This window comes from Narcine bancroftii, chromosome 4 (assembly GCF_036971445.1).
Source record: "Narcine bancroftii isolate sNarBan1 chromosome 4, sNarBan1.hap1, whole genome shotgun sequence".
Lineage (NCBI taxonomy): Eukaryota > Metazoa > Chordata > Chondrichthyes > Torpediniformes > Narcinidae > Narcine > Narcine bancroftii.
In genome coordinates, this window is record NC_091472.1 from 61,542,729 (window position 1) to 61,564,096 (window position 21,368).

At 39.9% G+C, this 21,368-nt stretch overlaps 1 long non-coding RNA gene across 1 annotated transcript in view; it reads right to left on the reverse strand.

Moving 5' to 3' along the window:
* The window catches only part of LOC138759857 (uncharacterized), a 41,565-nt gene extending 31,203 nt beyond the window's left edge, over positions 1-10,362 (reverse strand). Inside the window, exons 1-3 of the long non-coding RNA XR_011355157.1 lie at positions 10,242-10,362; positions 5,793-5,893; positions 5,380-5,534 (exon numbers count right to left, since the gene is read on the reverse strand). This is a non-coding gene — a long non-coding RNA (uncharacterized lncRNA). The remainder of the gene's footprint in view (positions 1-5,379; positions 5,535-5,792; positions 5,894-10,241) is intronic.
* Positions 10,363-21,368: the final 11,006 nt, after the last annotated feature.

Sequence of the window (21,368 nt, forward strand, 5' to 3'; positions counted from 1 at the left end):
TTGAGGTCCTGCTTCTCAGTTTCCTTCCTAACTCTCTATATTCCCTCTTGCTGAACTCATACCTACACTTATCTATATAATTGGTACCAATGTAGGCCATGACATCTGGCTGCTCTCCCTCCCATTTGGGAATGTTGTAAACTTGATCAAAGACATCACTGACCCTGGTATTTGGGAGGCAACATACCATCCAAGAGTTTTGATCTTGTTCACAGAACCTCCTATCTATCACCTAACTATCTAATCCACAATCACTATTACTCTCTTCTTCCCTTCTTAGCTAAAGGGCCAGACTCTGTGCCTGAGACCTGTCCATTATGATGTCCCTAACTTGGCCATAGGAGCTGCAGCTGGATGTACCTCTGCACATGTAGTCATCAGGGACAATTGTGTCCTCCCAGTATCTCATATCCTGAAATCGGGACATTCCACTGCCCTAGTTGCCATCTCACTGTCTACTCTTTTACTATGCCAACATATTACCTGACCTTACCTGTTGTACCTTCTAAGCCTCTGTTCGCCGAAGCTTCTTGAGTCAAAGTCTCAGACCACCACTCCTACACTTAGCTGCTCCACACTAGTAACTCTATACTCGCCGCTCCACTTGAGCTCCCCTTCTTCTTATTGGCTGCAGCTAATTGAAAATGGAGAGATTGAAAAGAGCACCTACCTCTCCCGCTGCTTCCTAAAGGCTTCTCTGCTCCACTAACAGCCCACCCTTGCAGTCGCTAACAAGAATGCAAAGAGCACCTATCTCTCCCACTGCTTTTTAAAGCTTTCTCTGATATCTGAAATCTGGACTTCAATTCTGCAACAGATCTAGCTTTTGTGAAACCAGTGAGAGAATCCCATCTATTCCTAGACTTACAGTTCTTGTTCAATCCATGTCCAACTTACTCAGCGATCACACCACATCATTTGAGCATTGGCACTGCTTCACACTAATCTGCTATATTCTTATCGACACAAATTGATGGAAAAACTCAGCAAGTCAGGTAGCAAGATTTTGCCTCCACAGATGCTTCCTGACCTGCTGAGTTCATCCATCAGTTTGTGTTTTTTTTTTTCGCTCCAGGTTCCAGAATCAACAGAATCTTGTGACAGCAAAGTACTTCACTTGGACCTGGAGGTGACTGTGTGAGATCTCAGTTGAATCATAAATTTATCCATCAATTGTATTTCTTGAGAATCTGATATTTGCATAACCTCAACATTTAATTAAACAAAAGAATCCATCTGTTATGTCTCTGTCCTTAGCCGCCAATACTATTATAATTGCTTAAGAAGCAGCTCCAAATTTGTAAGAACAGATTTATTATTTCTGGACTCAGTATTCAGAATAGGAAATCTTGACTCTTGAAGGAAATTGGTAATATATCTTTACCTCCTATGGATGTTGTGAGACTGGCTGATTCCCTCCATCATTGTGTTTTTGCCAGTATATTACAGTATGGAGGGATGGGACAAAGGCTGTTGGATAATAGATGCAGAGAAATGGAGAGGGAATGATGGGCAAATGGAATCATGTTAGGGAGAGGGTAGGAGGGATGAACAAAGGAAGAAGAAAACTAGGTGGACGGGTGAATGGGAGGAGAGCATTTGTGGTGAGGCTCTCTTAAAATGGAAAATTCCATATCCACTCCCAAATAGAATATGTGATGTTCTTTTTTCTGATTCACATTTGGCCTCTTCAGAGCAATGGAGAAGACTGAGGACAGACAGGTTGATGTGGGAGTGTAAAAGTGAGTCAGGATGATGCGCGCCTGGAAGCTTGAGATGGCCATTGAGGACATGGAGCAAGTGCATGACATATTTCTTTGCACATCTGACAAACACCGTCTTTCCCCTTTTCAGTGCAATGCCTGTTTGTCATTTAATCCCTTCTGCTTTACACTTCGACACAATCCTACCCATTCCATCATAATCTTCCCCCTCACCTGAATGCATCTTCCAAATTTGTTTATCCTATCTGTTTCCAGTTCAGATGAAGTCATTCACTCAAGTATATGAAGAAATTAAAAATTATAATTACCAGAGGTGTGGGTGACAGAAAAACCTGATTTCTTTGGGAAAGAGATGATCTATTTAAGGTAGATTTCCGGTGGAAAGGTTTGAGGATAGATGCGAGAAATTTGATCGGTCTCTCACATTTAGACCTATTTTCTATTGTTGTAGAAGCCATTGATTTGACTTTACCCAGTGATGACCTTTCATTCTGATTCCCTTTGACTTCAGCATTAATGCTAGACTCAATTAAAAAAAAAGAGTCTAGATGTCATTCTTCACCTCAACTTTGAAATTCAATCCCTTTGACCACCTTTGGACTGGAAACATAAAAGGATTTTGGTGTTATATAGTCTTTGTGAGGTACAAAGTGAACATTTGTGAGCAGGTTATTGTGAATATACTGTACATATGTTGCTGACTAGAACTGTAATAAGAGTAAACTGTTGGGGTGTTAATACAGCACTGTGATTGGTCCTTTTGCTTACAGGAAACACATGGGGAATGTTCCATTGATCTCATTGGTGCCCTTAGTGTGGCTGCACTAACATAATATTGTTAGAAGCAAGGCTAGAGCATTAAACCTGATGTTGTCAGGACAGTAGAATTTTAATCTGATCTATAATTTATGAAATAATTTAGTTCTCTGTATACCACATGTTTCTTCTGTTTACAATGCCATGCAACTGAGATTGAGTCTCAATAATAATGGCCCAATAATGGCAGATTCCCCCCCCACCCCAACCCCCACCATGATACAATGAAATTGTTGGCCTTAATAATAAAGTGATTATTCCAAAGTCACCATTATTGATATGAGCTTTTCCTCAATAATTTAATCAATTAAAATCTTTCAGCTGCCTCACAGTGGTATTTGAAATTGACTCCCTGTTTTATTGGCCAAGGCTGTGGGTTGATAATGGAGTAACATAACCACAATATTACCATACTCGAACAAAAACGATTCAGAACTTTCAAACTCATGAAAAGGCAATTTGGCTAAAATGCACACAGTAAATTGATGCATGCTATAAAAACATTATAAAAAATATTGACAATTTTCCTCAATATTGCAGAGTCACATTTGACCTTACTGAGTTTTTATCTTGAAAGACATATAATACACAAGCTCCAAAGGACAGTTGTGCAAATAGGAAAATCCCAAACATCCTCCAGCTGATTACTGGCATTTTCCAGTTTTACTTCAGAATGGATACCTCATGAAATCTACTTCCAAAGATTTTCATGCACCTATACTGAGAAAACAGCACTCTATTTCTAACACCAATTTGGTCTTAAAAGAAAAATGAAACCATTAATTTCTGGTAGGGTAAATTACAAATATTTTGCTTCTTCGTAACTTGATCAAATAAAATTATTGAATTCATTTAAACATTTGCAATTAATGAAATAAAATGATTAAAATTCCTATAATTTACTCTTCTTTCTTGAGTTATGAAATAAATAAAGTTAACAAGACAAAAAATGTCTTCAAAAATCATTGCTGGAATAACAACAGCAGCTGCAGAGACAAAATATGTATGTCGACATTTTGGGTTGACACCCTAATGCAACTTGAAAAATGTTATGATTTGACAAAACATTTGGTTTTGTTCACCTGTACAAATACGTTTGTGGATTATTTTACTAAAATTCCAGTAACATCTATATGGCTTTAGAAAATGATGTGCTGCTGAATGTATGTATGGATATCTAGTTGGATTCTTCAATTATCAAGTCTATGTAGGCCTTTAATACTCTGCTGTGATCCATGAATGGAGGGGAACTTTGTAAGGGCAAAGAGGCAGTCAATGTATACTGGAACATCCTTGACCCTATCACGCAGCACCCTATCCACTGCATTCTTGGCTGCATCTCTGCCAACTAAGCTATTGAAAAGGACAATCAACAACCTAAAAACAGCAACAGAGAATGTGAAATCCCTGCTGAGAAGAAGCACTTTGGAACAAATACATGATCTTCTCCACTCATCATAAAAATCCCCAATATGCTGGCCATGCTCTCTTCTTGTTGCTACCTTCAGGACGAAGATACAGAAGCCAAAAGTCTAGTACCTCTCAGTTCAAGAACTGTTTTTCCAACATCTTATGGGTTCTTTAATCTCCCTGTATTACCATCACAAGACCATTAAATATTTATCTGTATTACTGAAATAACACAGTTTTTGTATCATGAATATTTATTCTTTATCTTATTTTCTCTTTCTTTTATACTTAACTTTTTTCTCTTCATCACATATTAATTGTACTTTTAAAAATTTAAATGTAGACATACAGCACGGCAACAGGCTCTTTCAGCCCATGAGCCCTTACTGCCAAATTACACCCAATTGACCTACAACCCCAGGTATGTTTTGAATGGTGGGTGGAAACTGGAGCCTCTGGGGGAAAACCCAGACTGAGAATGTACAAACCCCTTACAAACTGCATGGGATTTGAACCCCGGGCTGGATTTGCTGGCGCTGTCACAGAGTTGCATTAATCGCTACGCTATCTGTGCCACCCGTCAAATTTTGTTAGTGTTTTAGGAAAGCTGCAGCAATTAAAATTTCACTTTCATTCATTCCTTTATCAGAGAAGAATAGAGCATTTGAGGGAATTTTAGATGGATTGTATTGGTAACCCTTCTCAAAAAAGGAGACATCTGACTGAGTAAGTACAGAAGGGAAATTACCACAAAGCTCAGGCACCACCAGCACATGCATGTAGTTTAAATTTGGATTCCACTTGCTTTTTAATTCCAGCCTTCTTTAAGGACCATTTGTTTGGTTGCTTTAGTCAATCCCAGTCAAATTTCTGCAAGTAGCTAAAAGCTGTATTGACCCTCCATTTGTACAAGCAATGGGTCTCATGCTCACCACAGGAGGGGCTTGGACAATTTCAGGCGTAGGCAGAGCACAAATATCAAGCCCAGCAAATTGCACCTTTATGAAAAAATTAACTGTGTTCAATCCAGCTTTGAGACTGTCAAGTTAATTATATATGAGGTGTTTTAAAAGCACCCTTCCATACATTGGCCTGGGCTAATCTCCATTCGTATACACAACAGTAAGCACTTTGTACAATTTACTTTAATGACATATTTTATCATTCAGTTGACTGTTTCTATGAGTGATTTCTGACCTGAAAGAGATTTCATTAACACATGCCATTACATTAACAGTACAACAATTTTATAGTGTATGAATTAGATATTAATAATTCCACTTGAACGGAATCATGTATAGAAAGGATAATGAGATCAAAGCAAATCAATGGTTAGAAAACTAACAAATTTCATTTTAATACAAAGAATATAATTAATCTGAAACAGAAAATAAATTTCAAGAACTATGTTAATGTATGAATGACATACCTGGTCATCATTACTGTTGACATGGCATAACAGTTAGCACGACGTTGTTACAGCACCAGCGACCGGGGTTCAAATCCGGCGCTGTCTGTCAGGAGTTTGTATGTTCTCCCTTTTGTACATGGGTTTCCTCTGAGTGCTCCGGGTTTCAGCACATCCTTTAAAATATACAGGGCTTTTAGATCATTTGGCTGTAATTGGGAGGGAGCAGCTCGTGGGCTGGAACTACCATGCTGCATTAATAACAGAAAAAAACAAATATCCCACTTGGAACTAATTACAATTGGTTGAATCTTGTGAATTATGGTAGTTGGTCCGAAAGAGGACTGCTAGCATTCAGATATTAAAATTGAAATAAGTCCTTGGGCCTATGTTTCTGGGATTCAGTGGATAGAACCTGTTCCTATGTTTTTTACCTGGAAGACACCAGTGGGTCTCTCTTGTTGAGAATCTCATATTGGCAGCCTGATCTGGTACAGCATCTAGGTCTGTACTGACTTCCATAAGAATTCAAGGTCTGCAAAAGAGGTGGCAAAGGGAGAGGTAAGTTACATGTTTATTAACTTTATTTTAATTTAGTATGTGCAATTATTTCCATTTGTTTTTATGTTTTAATTTTTTTTTAATTCTAAAAAAGTTATTTTCATCTTAATGATTTAAGTCATAATAATTTTTAATATCCCTGAATATCCAGATTTTCCACATGTTAAAACTGAAAAGTAACTTACTGGTCTAGGACCTATGCTTGCCCTCAAAGAACAAAGGGCTGGTGAGACAGGCTCTGTATATATCATGTAAATATGGGTAAATGGGGATGCAGGACAGAAATTCGAGGCCTCAGGCCCCATCCTGTAAGATCTGGCCCAAGGATCTTGGTGACACATATTCCATCGGCCAACAAAAGATATTCAGTGGCAAAGGATACAAAGGAATGTGGAAACAGTCATGTCTGTATTTTTAAAACAATTTGTAGCTTTATAATAGTAAAACTGGCAAGGATATTAATGTTTTTCAGAAATACTTTTGAAACCTTTATAAAGCTTGAGGCCAGTGATTCAGATAATTTTGAGAAATTAGGAGTTACTCTGAACAATATTTATGATTCATAATAAGGACACAACAATTATTCAGATTAAGAGAAACAGCTGAAGAATTTTGGTTTAGCTGGCTTGTGGCTACAAAGAGAAGAAAAATGGTAAAATCTGTTGTGACTTCAAAATCAAGCTGGAATCATGAAGGAAAAAGTAATTCAAGGAGGGGAAAATAATGGAACCACAAGGGTCCAGAGTTTTACTAGATTTATTAGGATGTTGCCCGGACTTCAAGAACTGAGTTACAGGGAAAGGTTAAACAGGTTATGATTTTATTCCTTCAAGCGTAGAAGAATGAGGGAGATTTGATGGGAGTATTCAAAATTATGAGAATAAATGTAGTCGGCTTTTTCCACTGAGGGTAGCTGAGATACAAACAAGAGGACATGGGTTAAGGGTGAAAGGAGAAAACTTTAGGGGGAAACATTAGGAATAACTTCTTCACACAGAGAGTGGTGGGAACGTGGAATGAGTTGCCAGCTAAAGTGGTGAGTGTAGGCTTAATTTTACATTTAAGAATAATTTGGACAGGCACATGGATGGGAGAGGTATGAAGGGCTATGCACTGGGTGCAGGTCACTGAGACAAGGCAGAATAATAGTTTGGATCAGACTAGAAGGGCCAAAGGGCCTGTTTCTGTTGCTGCAATGCTCTATGGTTAGAGACATATTTTAATCAATATTTAAAATATTCAACATTATTTATGGATGTACATAGATGGAGATTTGAAACTGACCTAACACATTTTAAGTATTTAACCTTGATATTGATGGTTTTATTCTGAATATTGTGACTTGTAATTCATGAAAATGTAAGAAGGAGGTCAAATTAATTCAGCAATAATCCATCACCCTTAGCAGATGAAAATGCAATGCTAAATTACCCTCTCCTAATGTTGAAGGATAGAAGTAAGTTGTATGCCATCCCCCAGTTCATTCAGTCATCCAGGAGCCACAAAACTGCTAACAGTGAGTAATTCACCAGACAATGTATCACCAGACAGTGCATCACTGCTGCTGGATCAGAATGTAAAAAGAGGTTGTGCTCTTCGCACCACTTTCCATACAGAGGCATGCATATCATTTATGTCAGATAGATGAAGTGCTGTAAATGCTTTCTGATGGTTGCAGACAATATAAGCAGCATGAGATGACCCAGGTAAGGTCCCAATTGATAAATTAGTGTTTGTTTCATTATCAGGATCTATTAATAAATTTTTCTTTGTTTCTCATCTTCAATAATTTTATTTTCTCTGTTAGCTAGAGGCAACAATTTATCTATGCCTGTGAATTCCATTTCCAAAAATTAACAAATAAATGGTTGCTGTTGGAAACACAGAAGTAATTTTGAGTAGCATTGAAAATATTTGTGTTATCTTCAATACCAATTTTTTAAAAATGAGAGGCTTTGATTTTTATGTCATTTTCATCTTGCGTTTCACATCTCGTTAGGGCAAGAAATTGTGGAAGACACAGACTATTGCTGTTTCTCCTGGTTTGCTATCTCAAAATCTGTTCTATTATATCTGAAACCATGGAACGCTGGAACATTGAGCTGCCAGAACTGCCTCTCCTGTAACCAAGTTTCACTAATGGCCACAATGTCATAATTCTAAGCTCATCTGCATTTCCTACAATACTCCATGCATTGAAATAGATGCACCTGAGAACCTCATTTCCACCACACAAATGCCTTTGAATTCCAACTCTACTATCTGCTCTGTCATTCTGGTTCCCATCCTACTGCAAATCTCCCCGGAACATCACAAGCAAATCTTCCTGCAAGGATATTAGTTCCCCTCCAATTCAAATGCAAACCATCCTGCTGGTCGAGATCCCACCTTTCTTAGAAAAGAGCACAATGATTAAAATATCTGAAGCCTTCCTACCTCCACCATCTCTTTAAACTCTTTATCCTCCTATTTCTAACCTCACTAAAAGGGAAATCAGTAGGAAAGTGGCAGAACCTGATAGCTCTAACAGATCTGGTGATGGAGAATCCATAGAGATTCTCCAAATATTTTAAGCACAAATCAGTAACTAGGGAGAAAATAAGGCCACTTAAAGAGGTCACATGAAATGGGAAAGAACTGAAAAAAATATTTACATCTATATTAACTTGGAAAATGGCACGGCTGCGAGGGAACTTGTGGAAGTTAATAGTGATGTCTCAAAGACAACCTAAATGACAGAGAGGAGATTCTGGGGTCTGAAAACATGTAAGGATAAATAAATCCCGAAGAAAAAATTGTGGGAACCCTACAGAGGGGAAAGTTTTGGAAGAGTGGAGGTTGGAGAATATTGTTCCTTTATTGAAGAATAGGTTCAGCAATAAACCTTGAATTATAGACCATTGAGTGTAACATCACTGTGTCATTGGAGGGAATTCTGAGAGAGGACCTATTAGCATTTGGAAAGGCAATTAGAGAGAGCAGAATGGCTTTGTGTATGGGAAATAATGCCTCAAAAATTTGCTTGAATATTTTTGAGGTTGATGAGGACAGGGCGCTAGACATCATCTACATGGAGTTTAACAAGGCCTTTGACAAGGAACCACATGGTAGGCTGGAACAGAAGGATAGCATCCATAACAAATTAACCATTTGGATACACACTTGGCTTGACTTAGTGGTGGATGGTTGTTTATCAAACTGGAGGGCCTGTGACAATTGTCCCCCTCTTTCCAATCCATCCCACTTTTACCCAGCCTTTTCCCCTCTTTCATCTGGTTCCATCCACACCTCACCCACCCACAACCCACTAGGTATCCTCTTCCCCCACTGACTAGTTCCTCTCTGCCTATTGTCTCACCCTATCTGATTCCACTTCTCATTTTTCTTTCTCATCAGATTCCAGAATCTACATCTTTTTTCTTCTCTCCACTTACCATCTTCCAGCCCCTTTCTATCTCCACCCTTCACTTCCTCCTACTTGGCTGCATCTGCTCATCATTCCCGTCCTTATCTGGATCCACCTATCCTCTGTCAGCTCCTGCTTCTCTCCTATTCCCTCACCCTTATACTAGATATCCCTCCTCTACACTCTCAGTTCTAATGCAAGGGCATGACACAAAACATCGATGTCCTTTCACCTCCACAAGGCTATTTGATCCTTCAGTTCCTCCAGCAGTTTGTTTTTTCTCCCAGTTCCATCATTTGCAGTCCCTTGTGTTTCCAAACAAGGTTAAATATCAGACCGTGTTCAGAAAGTAGTCTTGGTGGAGGCTTGTTCTAGAGATACCAGTGATACATTTTTGAAACCAGAAAAACAGAGCACTTTTAATTTGAACATTGTTATCAAACAGTGATTAGAAAAGTTATAAATGATGATGCTTTGATAAGGAACTAAAGCTTCTTGTTAACACTTGCTTGCTCTGCATGCTCAATATACATGCTGAACAAGTAACACTTATTGAAAATAAACAGTGTCTGGCTACTGTCTTTACTTTTGGAGCCTTGAATTAGCAAAAGGATCTTCATATCAAAGAAAGGTCTGTACCATGGCAGACATTGTTACTGCTGTCCTTGGATAAAATTGACACATAACCTTCTACTTACTGGTTTTATTCTGATTTCTGCATAAAATGCATCAAACCATCAATCAAATCTATTCATTCTTTTAAACCATACTTACTTTTAAATCTTGCTTTGAATGGGGGAAAAAAATGTAACTTTCTTGAATAAGTCCCACCACAATTTTCTTTTGGAGGTTGCAAATAAATTTGAAAAACTTGGAAAGGCATGAATATATTTTATCACAATAGCAAATCACTTACCATTTTTTCACTGGCATCCCAGTTAATTGGTCATTCAGTGTCCTGGGATAGGAAGCCATTTGTGCTGCTTCCAGTCGACCATATTTAATTGGGATACTGACTGCTTTTCCACTGAATACAACTCATCCCCGGGGATCGGAATGTTCTACCTCAACCTGAAACATCCCGTGTGATGTAACACTTAAAAACAGGAAATTACATCATAATTCTTCAGAACAATGTCAGACATCAGACAGGTTGTTTTGGATGTCCTGAAGTTGTGTGAATCTGTCGCCAGACAGTCAGTCTGATCAGTCTCTTTATCTGTAAGTCGATGCAGACAATGGGGGAGCCTAATGGAGCCCATATATCTGCTCATATATCTGCTCTTAGGGAGAAGAATTTTATTGCTATAATGTGGATAACCAGGGAAGAATTTGAGGAGGAGAGGCAAACTGTGTAAACAAACCGCTGGAGAAAATGCCTGACTATAATGTGGTATTTTGAAAAGGTGCATCATAACAGAAGAATGTGGAAAAGGGAGAGAATTCAAGGACTTGTGTTCCAGAATAAAGTCATGGATAAATACGATGATGTGCAGTGGTGTGAGAATCTTAGAATGTGTCGTGGAACCTTTGATTTCATTGCAGGGATCCTTGAGCCACAGCTGAAGCAGAAGATCAGCAACTGCCGGAAGCCTCTGGAGCCTCGTATCAGACTCGTATCAATAGCTTTGTGGTGGTATGCCCCCCCCCCCGTAAGTGTTCTGTCCAGTGTGGACATAGCCATTGTATTCAGGGTGGTGAGGCAAGTGACAATCCCAGTGAAAAAGCTCCTCATTAATCGTTTCATTAAGCTGTTGAGCAGAAAGAGTCTTCAGGAGATAATTGCTGGATTTGAATGAAGGGGTGGATATCCAATGTGTGCTGGTGCCATCGATGGCACCCATATTCCTATCATTGCCCCATATGAAGATCCAACTTCCCACTACAATCGCAAAGGTTGGCACTCAATTATTCTGCAAGCTGTTGTCGACCACAACTGCCGGTAAGGATGACGTTTTCTAATATCGGCTGTCGTCACTCTATGCATTGTCCTTTTGTGTTTCCAGCTTCTCAGATGTGTATGTGGGTTGGCCTGGTCACACCCATGATGCTCGAGTTCTTATCAACTCTCCCATTTACAGAATGGCTGAGGTTGCAGGTGGTTATCTATTCCCCAATTACATAAATTAATATCACAGTGTAAGAAGAAGCTTGTGACGTGCACATTTAATCATTTAGAGTGTCAGGTGAAGGACTTAAGTTCTTTCGTTTGCGTGTTGTATTAAGACTGTCACATGACTTCTCATTCCTCTGCTAACAGGTTTCCAAAAATGATAATGAGGTGGAAGTCTCTGCACCTTTGATCGGGGACATAGCCTACCCACTGAGAAAATGGCTGATAAGGGGGGGTGGGTTCAGGTAGCATCATCATGGATCAGCGTAAGCAAAAATTACACTATGAACTGAGTTCTGCGTGAATGGTTGTGGAAAATGTGCTTGGATGTCTCAAAGGCTGCTGGAAGTGCCTGTCTAAACGAATGGACGTTAATACCGCCTTCATGTCAAAGGTCGTTGTTGCCTGCTGTGTCTTGTATAACATTTGTGAGATTAATAAAGAACACTTCCTGGAAGAATGGAAGACTGTTGAAACAGATCTCCCTCCGCCAGAAAGGGTCCCTGCAAGGGTCCAACAGGCTGGGGTCACCAGGCTAAACGTGAGCCTATTACGACCATCTTGTATGTGAGGAAGTCAACTGAGGCATGGCAGCTAAATGTTAATAGAAATTATTGCTCATCTTAGAACATAGTGTAACAACAACTTATTAAAATGTAAGAAAAAAGTTCTGAATGATCATAGGGAAGCCATGTATAACATATGTAAATATCGACATAAAAGGTTGTTAAAAGCAGTGCTTTTCTGAAATGAAAAATTAACATAACAGGTAAACACAGTGTTTGCATCTTACAATTCCCTGAGCTCCGCATGATCATTTATCTCGTAAGCATTCATGAAATAGGGCAACTTTAAATTCTAAAAGTTTGTAGTGCACAGTTGACAATAAATTGCACTGCTCATCAATGATTACATCTATGAAAGAATGTAAAATTTCCAACTTTGGAAATAAACATCTGAATTTTTGGCAGATCATGTGCAATTGCTTGCTTGGCATTGGCATTACTCTTCTTCCTCCAGTAACTGGATGTAAGAGGAGTGGACGGTGGTGTGAGGAGGAAGGAATTTGGAAGGGGACAGGCTATGGAGGGTGGTAGGATGGAGGAGTATTGTATAAGGATGGCTACTGGTGGTGAGATGATGGAGGGCTACTGAATGGGGCATGTGGCTGCAGGGTGGAGGCAGTTGATTGGAGGGAGGATGCAAGAGGCTGACTAATGGTGGAAGGAGAAAGGATTGTGGAGGGCCAAGGCTGAGTGCAGGCAATCACATCGATTGAAGCCGCCAGGCTCCTCATCATGCCTGGAAGGGCCTGGATCTCCTGCTGAATCTCAGTGATCAGGCATGATAATCCTTTGTTATTTGCCTAGTACTCCTGCCTGTCAGCATTTCGTCCAGATTCTCCACTTGCATCAGCCCCTACGTATTCATTCCTGGTCCACCAGACCTAAGTCATGTAGGAGCTCTTGGAGTTTGGTTGTGGCCTCCTGCTTTTTTATGGGCTTCCTCCATTCTTTCCTCCCTTCGGTTCCTTGATATGAGATTTACATGCCACGTCATTTCCATGAACTCATGAATAAATAAGCAATAATAAACAGATGAAATATGATTCATACCAGCCTCCGGGGCAGCAGCAGATGAAGTCCCTCTTTTCTGGGCAGTTGTGGTCTGCTGGGTGGCTGAGGTACTGCCAGTAGATGAGGTAGAGGGAGAGGGTGTGGTACAGGGGAGAGAGGAGGTAAATAGGGCAGATGAGGTACCAGGGATGGTGGGGGGGGGGGGGAAACAAGGGGCAGACGAGGTACAAGGAGCATCTGTCCCTCTACCTCCTCCTGTTCCTTCACCTCCAGTGGAAAACTGTGTTCAGGTGATTGTGCAGCAGCCCCCTGACTAGGCTAGATGTTGGCTACCAGGGAGAGGGCTCAGCTTGCTTGCTAGTACCCTAGATACTATAAGCCTGGTTGAAATAAAGCCAGTCCAATCAGCCTGTTGTGGTCCAAAACCTGATGAAACCTCCTCTGAAGTGTCTTCAGCTTATTTATGACCTGAGACTTGATCCTGTTAAACTCCATTCCCCTGAGTGTGGATACTATACTCTTATAAAACCTGCCATCTTGCCCTACAGCTTCCTCCAACCTCAGTGAGTGTAGCTCTTACACTTCCCTATCATCCCAGTTTGCAGACATAATTTATTTTTTTATTTCTGATTATATCTTTTAAAACTGTTCACCTTGTTTTTTTTTATATAATGCATACATGATTTTTAGGCTATAATAATTTGGATTGCACTTCTAATTGAGGAGAGGAAGTGCCACTGAGAGTCAGCTTTACCTCACAACTCTAACATACATGGTAGAACTTGCTCATGAGAAAAATTGCGTCACTTCTGTCCTGGGATGGAAGTTGTCCTTTTTCCACTGGTTTATTCAGCATACTGGCATCAGCTGTTGCTGGGGATATGAGCGGGGATAGAGGCCGTCAATCCCCAGCATAATTTGACATCATTTGACGCCGGCGTACTGATGGTTTTCCTTTTCCACTGGACCCTCAACTAGTTAATTCCCCATTAATTCTTGGGAGAAGGAGCTGGTGGAAAAGAAGCTACTGACTACCAGAAATGTCAGAGTGCAGTGGAGACAAAGAGCTGCCAAGTTCTGACACTAAATGGCATGATAACACTGTGACAATTACATGATTTGAAGAAATAATTATGATAAGACAATAAGATCAAAGGTTCACCTCAGAACACAGAATATTCATAACATTTACAAGCTACAAATATTTTTGACAGGGTATTATTTTGTGCAGTGCAGTATTCATGGTAAATCACTATAAAACCTTCTCATTAAACTCATATTTGAAGCTTTCCAATCATATAACTGACATACCTGACACATTAAATGATGTTAAATAGCAGGCAATATATGTTTATTGATATTTGCAGAAATCTAATTTGCACTTAAAATCCACTAAACTTTGCAATGGTTCTCAACCTTTTTCAGTCTAAAGCCAACCTGGCTTCTGGCCTAACATGCCATTGGCACACTAGTAGCAATTACTGAGCAATATTTTCAAGTCAAAGGCAGCTCCTGACAACTTTTCTTGTAAACTTCCCCAAATTACTTTTCCTGACTATATCCCCAATGTCATTTCCCTGACATTACTCTTTTCCTAAAAATCCATGATCTCGGGCCCTTGGTTCAATTCTCCCTACCCTATCCTTATCATTGACCTTTCATCATTGACTGTCCATTCCTCTCCCATCCCAATCCATCCCTACCAGGACTCACGGTAAGCCCTAAATGAGGTTTATTTGCCTCAAGATGCAAATTCTATCGCATATAATATCTTACAGCTCAAGCTCGAATGAACATTGCTCTTTAGAGGCCCTCAACAAAACAAAAAGCTCCAGGTAATTGAGTCTAATTTAGAAGGATCATGTTTAAGGAGAGAGGAGAAATACATAAAAGAGACCTGATGGGAAACTTCTGGACATAGGTGGTGGTAGATAATGGAACAAGAAGCCAGAGGAAGCTATAGATGCAGAAACAATTAGTGTTTGAAAGACTTTCAGACAAATACAAGGTTCAGATGGATATGGGGAAAATGGTACTATCTCTGGAAAAACAACTTGGACAAGACAGTTCAAAGGGCCTGTTGCCATGCTGCATAACTGTATGACCGTATGACAGAGCAGGGCCCATGTAATATAATGTTGTTTCACACACTGACGAGATCCTACATATCTAAATCTGACAATTAACCCCTTGAAACCACTGAACTTTGAAAAGTGTAGATTTGACTCACCAAACCATAGGGGATAAATGGTGAAAAATAATAATACATCGACTATCAGCCAGAGATGATACCAAATGAAGTTTACGATATACAGGTTAAATAATAGTGATCAAATGGTTTGTCAAAGCTTTAGAAATCTACCACTAAATCTTATGGCTAAAGGAAATAGAAAATATAAAAATGCCATTTCAAAATCAGAATTTATTGACATAAACATGTGGTGATACAACCACAACACTGGCCGCAATCCTACCAGCCTACTGCAGGGGGCAATCACTGTACCTGCTTATGGGCAACCTGGGAAGCTGGCCCCACCTGGCCGACTGTCAATCACTGGCCTGTATATACACTTGAGCCTGCCTCTCCCGGGGTCAGTCAGACACGTGGAGCCAGCAGAGGACAGCTAAGCACACGTGGAACCAGCAAGATATTAAGACTGGTGTGTACACAGTTTGAGCTGATTAAAGCCTGTAGTACAGTCTTCTCGTGTTTTGTGCTTGGTGGCTGCACCACAGCGCATCACAGAATATGTCAGGAAATTCATTGTTTTGCTGGCATATTACAGCTCCAGATATTAGAAATTACATTATATAAAAATAATTAGTGTAAAAAAAAAAGTGAGGTAGTGTCTGTGGTTCATTGTCCATTCAGAAATCTGATGATGGAGGCTTGTGTTCTGGTTTCATCCTCCTGAAATCCACAATGAATTCTTTAGTTTTGCTGACGAGCAACATTGCTGTTGTGACACCACTCAACCAGCTGATCTATCTCACTCCTATCTCACTCCTGATTCTGCCAACTACCATGCTGTCAATGGCAAATTTGTAGATGGCATTTAATTCCACCTAGGGCGTAGAGAGTGTAGAGCAGTGGGATAAGCATGTATTCTTGAGGTACACCTGTGTTGATTTTCAGCGAGATGTTGTAACGACTGTGGTCTTCCAATGTGGAAGTCAAGGATCCAGTTGCAGAAGGAGGAACGGAGGCCCTGGTTTTGAAGCTTGCTCACCAGTACTGAGGATGTGATGGTGTTGAAAGCTGAGCTGTAGTCGATGAAAAGTAGCATGATGCACATGTTGCTGTTGTCTAGGTGATCTCAAGCTAAGTGGAGAGTCAGTGAGATTGCATCTGCTGTGGGGCGATTGCAGCGGTAGGCAAATTGAAGTGGGATTGAGTTCATTCTGGCCATGACCAACTTCCCAAATCATTCCATGACGGTTGATGTCTGTGCTATTGGGTGATATCAAATTATGATTAATAAGACACAGAATTTTGTTGATTTTTTTTCACATTTGTCAGCATCATGACATTTGCCTTAAAAACATCTTATAATTATGAAGTTTCTAAAGATTGTGAGTCAATATAAGAAGTATACTCTTTAAAATGCACACAGTTTAGAGGTTAACACTGAATGGTTGGGCCCTTGAGATGCATAGTTTTATGGAAGTAGCGACACAGGTAGAAAGGATGACGAAGAAGGCATTTGGCATGCTTTTCTTTATTAGTCAAGGTACTGAATACAGGAGCAGGTATTGATATGATTCTATACATTGACACTATACAAGAAATTGGTAAATACACCGTTGTAGTGTGGTGTGCAGTTTTGGTCATTCAGCTATAGGCAAAATATCATTAAACTGGGAAGTCTGCAGAAAGGATTCATATGAATGTGGCAGGGAATGGTGGGCTTGAATTATAAGGAGAGGGGATTGTCCGTAAAATCTCTGCCTGGAGCCTAGGAGATGAAGGGGCAGCCTTATAGAGATTTATGAAATCATGTCAGACATATATAAAGTGATTAGTCATCATTTTCCCAGAGTATGGAAATATAAAGTTAGAAGCATATATTTAAGAAATATTTAAAAGGGGCCTGAAGGGCACTTTCCTCAGGTGGTATATGAACATTCTGCCAGAGGAAGAAACAGGGGCAAAAGACATTTGGCAGGAATATAGATAGGAAAGATTTAGATGTGATGAAATTGAATGAGCTTGGTCGACATGGACAAATCGAGGTGAAAGGCCAGTTTCTGTAATATAAAACAATTTTCAGGTAGAGTTAGAACAGAAAAGGGAAAGGAGAAAATAATGTATTTATCAAATTAGTAGTGTAACGATGAACCAGGGAAGAGGAGGTGGTGGAGAAGGGTTTGGGGTCAGAACACGGAGCATCAATGCAGGACATTGAGAAACTAGTGTTTGCTACACCTTGATGGTGGTGGTGTCATAGATGTGATGGAGCAATTCATCTGAACATGAAGGATGGTTAGATGGATGTGATCAATAAGAGAAAATGTGCTGGACACAGTGGTGCTCTGCAGGGTCATATTGCCCTGTCATCTCTGTACAGGCTTTAAATTACCTGGCAAAGGAGTCAGCAGTGTTGTTTTTAACATTCTGTAACCACAGAGGTCTGTGCCCCAGAGTTAGGCAGTAGATTGTTAGGGGTTGCAGACTGCAGGGGAATAGTGGGCTGTTGACGATGAAGATGAAGGACTTGTGCAGACTGCAGGCTACTGGCGACTTGCGATCAAAGGACTCAGACCAGTCTGTGGGCAGATGAAGATTAGATCATGGGAATTAGCCTTTGAACAAGATTTCAGGAGCTGCTGAGCACAAAAAGGGCTCCCAAAGGCTCTGGGAGCACTGGAGGTGAATCCATGGACATTCGGTGACTCTAAAGCTTCTCTCTTTAGCTTCTCTTTCTCTTATGATTGGTGGGGGGGGGGGGGTGGTGGGGGGGGGGTGCTGGGCAATGCTAATGCCAACTCTTTGCCTTTAAAGCAAGCAAAAGATGATATATCTCATGTATATTACATTTTTTGTAGGATTACATGACAATAAAAGGAATCTTGAATCATACAGAAATTTAGTTAATTGACCTCTATGGATCAGATCATTTTGATTGTCTTTGCTAATATCTGTTTCTGTGTGGACTGGTCATATAATTAATGGATAAATAATGAACTTTTGAACCTCATGCAAGTAATGACAGTACATGCAATCCATGCAGTTCGGTTTCACTGCATGTTCTTGAGACCCACCATCCATTAGATATGAAATCTCCATAACAAACTTTTCACATTGTTCTATCGATACATAAAGTACCCAATTATCTTCACAATTGAGTTTTGGATTGATATCCTTTGCAGAATGCACCAAATAATGCTTTGTACGTGGAAGTATTCCCAGTTCCTGGTCTGCTGAGTGCTGAGAGAATCCCTGCACGGTAACAGAAGCATATTTTCAGCACTCCAAAGGTCTATTTGATTATTTTGCCACAGTAGTTGGAGTAACCTTGTCAATTCCCCTTTTTTCTTCAGAGATGATAAATTAATCTTCAGGGTCAATTGTATCATACTGTCCATTAATCATCCATGCTTTAAGGAATCATTTAAAATTATTTTGAGCATTGATTCTCTCATGCTATTATCCAATTAAATTACAAGGATTGTAAAATAACCTCTCTCTGTCTCAATCAAGTAACCTTGACTAAACCATTGCATTTTCAGTGTATTGCACTCGAGCATCCAACTTTTAAAATGAAAAATTATTTGTGATAAAAATTTATTACTTTTGGCTAACGAATTGTATAGATCTCTTAAAGTCAGTGGGGTGAATTCTCAGAGGGAACAAGTGCAAAATACTAGTTCCCTATATAAACTTAGGGATGGAATACTCTCCTGGATCCAACTAAAATAACAATTCCTTTTTGGTACCATCTTTGGGTGTGCATTCCTGTTTAGGGTAGCACAAAGCTGTTTCACAGCTCCAGAGACCTATCTGAAATTCTGATTTCAGGTGCTGCCTGTGTGGAATTTGTGTCTGCTTTTCTGATGTGAGTTTCCCTCAGATGCTCCAGTTTCCTTCCACATCTCAAAGATGGTTGGAAGGTTAATTGGCTGCTTTAAATCATCTCTGATCTAGATAGCTTGTAATGGAATTAATGGCCATATATGAGAGTATAGATTACAGGGAACATAGGAAATAGGTGAGGAAAATAGATTTTGTCGATGAGCAGAGAACTTCTTCAGGATAGTCTTCATCTACCACCCCACCAGCCTCTGCAATTTTTGTCACCAACAACATGATCCTCTCCATCAGACACATCTTCTCCTCTCCTCTCCTCTTCACCTTCTTTAGGGCCCACTCCCTCCATGATTCCCTTGTCCAATTACCCCTTCTTACGATTAGCCCCCTTGGCACATTCTCCTGTGACTGCAGGAAGTGCCACACTTGTATCCACACCTCTCCCCTCACCACTATTTGGAGCCCCAAACAGTCCTTCTAAGTGAAACAACACTTCACTTGTATGAATCTGCAGGAGTCATCCACTGCATCGAGTGCTCTTGTTGTGGCCTTCTCTACATCAAAGTAACCGGATGCAGACAGGGAGAATGTTTCACATTGCACTTTCACTTGTTATACTGTATCCTGTGGATAGTATGCTAAGAAGTGAGGGATAGATTCTGAGTTGTGAAGATTCAAACAAGTGGATTACTTGGACCCAATGATTATCAATTTCTGAGCAATTTAGTCTGTGTACATGTTTTTGTTCAGCTTCCTGGCATGTGGTTTGCTTTGGACTGGTGGAACCAAACACAGATTGGTTATTCCATCAAGCCCCTGACATGTACTTTATTCACTGTGCATTTGGGTTGACACAGAATACTCAACTACCAATCTGCTTGAAAATTGCAATTTTTTTCAAGCAAACACACATACGCAACTTAACTACTGCTTTCTGTCTTTATAATACAATTCAATCACTAGTAAAAAAAAACCTTAAAGTAATTGATCTCTTCAAATGGCACAGGTAAGTAAGTCTCCTTCTTGAATTCTGATTGGACCATGCAGTTAAAAACATATCTGGAAAATCTATTGCATACATTAAATAATGTGATTTTAAAATAATCTACTCTCCTTCCTATTTACCCTTTTTAAGGTATATCCCCCAAGAAGCTACAGGAGATGAAAGACAAGATGTGCTTTTATCTGAACACTTCATACAGTCTAGGAACTCCATCCAGGTGAAACACTTATTCATTTGTACCTCCTCCAGTTAACTGTACTGAATGAAGTGCTCACAACATTGTTTGCCCTATATCTTTGAAACCAGATGCACACTGAGTGATGATGTTAGAGAAAACTTCAATCAACCAACAGAGATGGATTTCCAGTTGCCTGTCGCTTTAATTCTCCATTCCAATCATATTCTCACCCTATGTCCTTGACCTCTGATGTTATTCCATAAAGCTGAAAAATAAGCTGGAGAAACTCAGCAGGTCATACAGTGTCCTTTATACAGCAAAGGTAAAAATACATAACCAACATTTCAGGCTTGAGCCCTTCGTCAAGGTATGGGAAATTGTTGGCAGGCGACGGAACAAAAGAATGGGGGAGAGGGGTGATCGCGAGGCAGGAGGTGATGGGTAGAGAAGAGAGTGAGGGAACAGCAGAGACTAAGGGGAGGAGGAATGGCTGTGTGAAGGGAGGGGGAAGGAAGGGAAGAGAACTGGAAAGGGGAAAGGAAGGAGGAGGGGGGAAGAGGAGAACAGATTAGCAGAAATTGGAGCTTCATATCGGGCATATTAGAGCCTTCAGTATTTAAGAATGTATTTAACAATTACACATAGCCAGCATTTCAAGATTGCTTAAAAATGGCTAGTTCTGATAAAAGATCATCACCTTCAAACATAAACACTTTTTCACTTTCCATGGGTGCGAAATCATTCCATTGTTCCCTGTGTCAATTTAAGGGGCTGCAGTGGTTTGTTTCTTCAGTGTTTTATATTTCACAATTCCACAATTATTCCCTGGTGCCTCCTGAATCATCCGTCCCACCTCCCTGCTTACACTGGCGATGTCCCCTCTCCACAATCAATTTGAGGAAGGGCTTCGACCTGTAACATGGGTTTTTCTTTTTTCTCCTCATGATATTATTTCTCCAACAGATTGTATTTTGCTTCTGATTCCAACATCTGCAGTCTCCAGTGTCTTGTTTTTTTTTGTTTAAATCTTTGTCTTTATTGTTCATCCTCACTTTCATTCATATTTATATACAGTACAACTCCAATTATCCAAAATCAGATTATCCTAAATCCTCATTTTGTTGGACATGGAAGAGATGTCTGT